Source organism: Cornus florida, unplaced genomic scaffold (assembly GCF_030987335.1).
Source record: "Cornus florida cultivar Cherokee Brave unplaced genomic scaffold, ASM3098733v1 CherokeeBrave_3.0.0_Hap2_Chr02, whole genome shotgun sequence".
Taxonomy (NCBI): Eukaryota; Viridiplantae; Streptophyta; class Magnoliopsida; order Cornales; family Cornaceae; genus Cornus; species Cornus florida.
Genome location: NW_026775572.1, coordinates 34490872 through 34496871, shown reverse-complemented (window position 1 = coordinate 34496871; position 6000 = coordinate 34490872).

Here is a 6000-nt window from a genome sequence, read left to right as displayed (position 1 = left end):
TATCAGTTTGGGCCAAGAAAGTATGTGAATTATACCCCCAACATGTTGGGTTGGGTTTCAAATTTTGATAAATTAAAATCAGCACGAATCCTAGTAAAAATTCATTTTTATTCGACGCATGAAATTAAAATCGGTGAAATAGTCGACATATCAAAATCACAAAAGAGATTCAATATCTGAATCCCAATAGCACACCATGCCATAAAATGTTGAAATTCTTTATTGACCTCAAAACATCATTCATAGTCACGCTGTTACTTTATCATTGGGCATCTTTTAAGCAATTTTTTTTTTTTTTCCTCTCTATTTTAGGAGACTTACCAATTTTTTACATTATCATTAAATATAATTAAAATAAAATGACAAAACTAGACCCAACAATTAAAGGAAACAAAAATAAACGATTTTGGAAAACCCCTGGACTGCAGATGAATCAGAGTTTCATAATTATTATTATTACGTTTTTTTTGCCATCTATATTCTTTTTTTATTAAAGCACACATCCAATCTCCACCGAGTTCAAACCCTCGACCTCCCCTTTGGGAAAGAAGGGGTGATACCGCTAGGCCATTTAGTCATTTGGTTTGCCATTAAAAAACATGACAAGAAGATTTTACTAGGGAAAAAAAGACAAAAAAAAAAAAAAGGCTGATTAAATATTAAGATCATAAACCTCCACCTGTTTTAGAATTTTAAAATTATATACATACAAAATGAAAATTTAAAAAGAATTAAACGAGAATTAAACGAGGGCAAAGTGTTGGACAGTTTAAAATTTTTGATTTATGCAAGATGAAAATATAAAAATTATTATATACCGAAAATATGTGTGTGTATATATATATAACAACTACCCCATGTAGCTTTGTCAGTTTGTACAAGTAGCAAATATGTTTAAAATTGGGCATGAAAACTTGGTCGGCTACCTTGAATGGGATAGAAATTGCAGTTCAAAATAATCTTGAATTGGATAGAAATTGTAGTCCAAAACAATCTTCGCATGAATTGGCTAATAAGTTCAATAAGAACCGGTAAATCCTTTCCACCAACAAATCTATTCATTCAAGTCTTTATGAATAGGCAAAACATATATATATATATACATATAAATGGGCATAGGCAGTTAACAAATTATATGTATAAAACGAAAGAAATTGTACAGCTATACCAGTGATATTCCAGAGAATTGCGCTCAGAAGAGGAGAGAAACTAAAGCACAACTGGAGTCCAAGAAAAGCCCACAACATTTAGACCACAAAACCCCAACAAAACATTTGAGAACAACAAATCAACAACGTGGATTTGGAATTCCAATCCAAAATGGCGCTTCCAAACATAACAACTATAATCAGAAGGAAAGGCGGGAACCATGAACAATATTATGGCAACCATCTGAAATTGAGACAAGCAGCTAACTGTCAGAGGAGAAGAAGAGATTTATATCACTAGAGTCAAAGAAAGATTTACGAGGGTTCCAAATGGTTGCAATCGATTGGGAGTGGGGGTATTTAATAGAAAACAGGCACATCGAATTGAGTCAGATGTGCAAAAACCATGCTACCATTTAGAACTAAAATTTCAGCTTATAGGAGCATTTCCATAATCATATTGGAAATATGAGCGGCAGTAGGCACAAGTCTTGATTACTTCTTTTAGGTTAAAGCCACCATGCAAAGGTCCACAACCATTCAAAGATCCATGCTTTATGCGATGTTCGCAGTGAACAGCATTATCACAAGCAAGGCACCCGCTAACTATTTTCCATTTTCTGTTGGCTAATTCACAAGGTTGATTTCCAGCATCCAGACTCTCTGCACCATCAAGTTGAACGAAGCTCTCCACTTAAGAATATGCGGATAATAAATATCCATGCAATCCTACATCGTTAGCTCTTTGGGTTTCAAAATTATACGACACCAGATCTCTGTCCTTGCTTCTTACTTGTAGCATTTCACCGCTCTTTCTCAAGCCTAGCACCTTCTCATATAGGCCGTGATAGAAATGATCATCAGATCGTTTAGTCCAAGAACCCATTTTGCCACAGTCCATTGTCCATAACTCGCACAATCCCCACAATCCATTGAAACTATCAAATCGGAGAAGATACAGTGATTCCCCCAAAATTGGGTTGCAGAGATAACAATTGTAAGTATAATATGGCACCATTACCTCTTCAAAAACTTCGTCACCATTTCGAAATGCACAAGTAAACATCCATAGTCATCCTCCTCTGTTACATCGTCATCCTCCTCAGTTTCCTTATATGCAACCTCAGTTTCATCCGCCTCAGTCGTCGTCGTCATCCTCAATTTTCTTAAGTGACAGTTAGGGTTGCAACTCCGACTGGGCAGCCCGAATTTACCCTAGCCTAACCTAGTCCGAAATTTTCAGGGCTTGGGCAATATTTTTCTGTTCTAGGTCTGAGCTCGAGCTAGATATTCTGAGCTCGAATTAAATTCGAGTTGAGCTTGTGTTGATATTATATAAAGTCTGAAGTCCAGCCTGATTCCGAAAAGGGTATATTTATTTTAAATCTATATTATTTTACAAGTGTATAATAGCCCAAAATCTTCCCTAACTAGATCCGATAACGTTTTGCTGCAAAACCCAAGATCATTTTCATTCAGATTCAATAACATTTTGTAGCCAAAATCCTTCCCATCTAGATTAGATAACGTTTTGCAGCCCAAAATCCTTCCCATCTTGATTCGATAACGTTTTGCAGCCCAAAATCCTTCCCATTTAGATCCGATAACGTTTTGTTGCAAAACCCAAGATCCTTTTCATTTAGATTCGATAACGTTTTGCAGCCCAAAATCATTCCCATCTAGATCCAATATCATCTTGTTGCTGCTTATACAAAGCCCAAAATGGTTCCCATCTAGATCCAACATGGAACAAGAACCCATAACGGCTAGCCACAAAACGGGATTGATCGAACTTGAACAATGAAAAAACAAAGAGATGTCGGCCTAGGCCCATCTCGTTAAAAATATTATAAGACCGTGCTCAAACCGCCACATTATGTTTTATGTTCTATTCATTGATAAACTTGATAGCCCAAGTAGATTTTTAGTCAAGTCGGTAAGGCTGGGCTTGTTCTAAAAACAAACTTTCCATGTCAGGCCTGAAAATTCATTGGGCTGAAATTCGGTCAGCCAAGGCCCTATGATCCTATTTGCCCAATACAGGACTGGGCCACCCCAGGTTTTTCACTCATTAGAACAACTGGAGAACACCCCATCATATATGTTGATTATGTGTTTGTGTGTGTGTAAAGGAGATAATAATTTAAAGAGTAAAGTACAGCCACACTTCCTCAGATTTGGCAGAAGGACACTCAGAGGAAGCTTACCTATTTTGTAGACAAAAACACTCCCTGAAAGTTCAAAAATGGACAAACACACCCCTTTACATGAGAAATTGACTAAATTACCCTTTATCCGTTTAAGAGATTTTTTTAACTTTACAATTTAATAAATTGGATCAGTCTACCCTTATAAACAATTTATGCATAAAAAATAAAAAAATAAAAAAACTTTATAATGTTCATCTTTTTTCTTTTTTTTTTTTTTACTTTATAAATGTCCCAACTTCTTAAAAATGTAGACGTCTAAAATGATTTTTTGATCCAATATATATATTTCAAATAAATTATATTTTGTTAAAACTTCTTTTATTTTTATTTTTTATTTTTAAATTAAGATACTTAATTCTTTCATCTAAATTAATTAAAGCAATCTCTTTTCCTTAAAAATAAAAAATATGGTATCAGTATAACTTTATGCATCTTTAAAAATATATCAAATATTATGCATTTCCCAACATAAAAAAAAAAAAAACAAAGGCATGCATAAAGTTATATTGATACCTATTTTCTTTTATGTTTGGAAATGCATAATATTTGATATATAATTTAAGATGCATAAAGTTATACTGATACCATATTTTTTATTTTTAAAGAAAAAATATTAGTTTAATTTTTTTAGATGAAAGAATTAAGTATCTTAATTTAAAAATAAAAAAAAAAAGAAAAAGAAGTAATAACAAAATATAATTTATTTGAAATATATATATTGGATCAAAAAATCATTTTAGACGTCTACATTTTTAAGAAATTGGGACATTTATAAAGTAAATAAATAAAAAAATAAAAAAAAACGTGAACAATATAAAGTTTTTTTTTTTTATGCATAAATTATTCATGAGGGTAGATTGGTCTAATTTATTAAATTGTAAAGTTAAAAAAGTCTCATAAATGGTCAAAGGGTAATTTGGTCAATATTTCATGTAAAGGGGTATCTTTATCCATTTTTGAACCTTCGGGGAGTGTCTTTGTTCAAAAAATAAGTAAATTTTCTTTGAGTGTCCTTTTATCAAATATCAAGGGATGTTGTTGTATTTTACCCTAATTTAAAAGAGCCTACCAACTAGCCATTAGTCATAGTATATGATTCCACCAAAAAAAAAAAACGAAGATGGCCTCCTTACTCTTATTAAGAGATCATAAAGCATCTTTTCTCACTTTATTTTCGCTTTCATTCCACGATTCCAATAAAGTCCAGCCAGCCATATCATGATGTCTCTAACTTTATGCAATTTTGTACCCTTAAAAGTGGCATCTTAATAAATTGATTAATGGCTAGTTGGTATGGCCTTTTCTTTGCTTTCATTACACATTAAATCAAGATAGGGCACCTTTTGCAATGTTTTTTTTTCCTTGGTTAATATTATTATATTTAGGGCTTGGTACCCCTTTGATGTGGGACACCAGCAAAATAAAAAGCAAGATAGGGCAGCTTTGCAATGTTTTTTTTTCCTTCCTTTTTAAGCAAGCAAGCAAAGCAGTGGTAAAAGGTTAGTGTTTGTAGGGCACCATCTATTTATGCACTTACGTAGATTTTGAAAGGTTAGTGTTTGTATGGTTCAACTGATTGGGCTAGGCTTATTTCCTCATCCATAATTTAAAGGGTAAATTCCACTTACCACTTTTGAACTTTTGAGCTTCAATAGCACCCTTGTCATTAATAAAAATTCAACTTAAGTTGTTATTTTATTGTAATAAAAACCTCAATAATTTTATATTTTAACATAAAATTACAACAATATTATGAAATATCATTGAAATGTAAAATACCGGTTTTTATACCAATTTTATATTATTAAATTTTACAATATATATATATATATATATATATATATATATATATATATATATTTTCTTGTTAATGATATTTGATTTGGTTTCTTTTTAGGATTTGTTTAGTTTTATTATTTTTAAAAATAAAAATAATAAAAAAGATAACATAGTGTTTACAAGATGACAAAAAAAAAAAAGGTAAAATAATATAGTGTTCACCAAAAAGTCATTGGTCCAATGCTATTAACCTTCCCATTTCCAAAGAGGAGGAGGGGAGGGGTTCAATCCGGCCTGCCCATAAAAGGGGGTTATAGAGTTTTTGGTCTGACACTACTTTGACTTACCTTTTTTAATTAAATTATATAAGGATAAGAAAGACATTTCACACTTAAAAAAAATCAAAATAATAAGAGTAACATTCTATAATACAGTATGTAATTTTTCAAATTTTTTTAAAAAAATCAGTGTAATTTACTGTAATTTAAATTTGACCCGGTCCCCACAAATACGACTCCATGTGACGTTGCATTTCTGGCGAGAATTGTCCAAAATCCTATTTTAAACCGTTAAAATCTTCAGAAGACGCGAAAAATGATTGACCATCGGAAACTGGTTGATCAAAATCATCACACGGTGGCCCCCACTCTCACACCCTATTTTTTTTTTGTTTAGGTAAAACACTTTTACACCCTATTATATTGTCCCACACCCCCCAAATTGGACTCGTGTCATCCACTCGTCTAAACACATAGGTCAAAACGGGCTCACATAAAGACCCCACTGTTTTTGACTTCAGTGAACTTCGTATCCTAACGTAAACTGGTTTTCATCTCTAACGGCCCATATTCACCACTTTAATG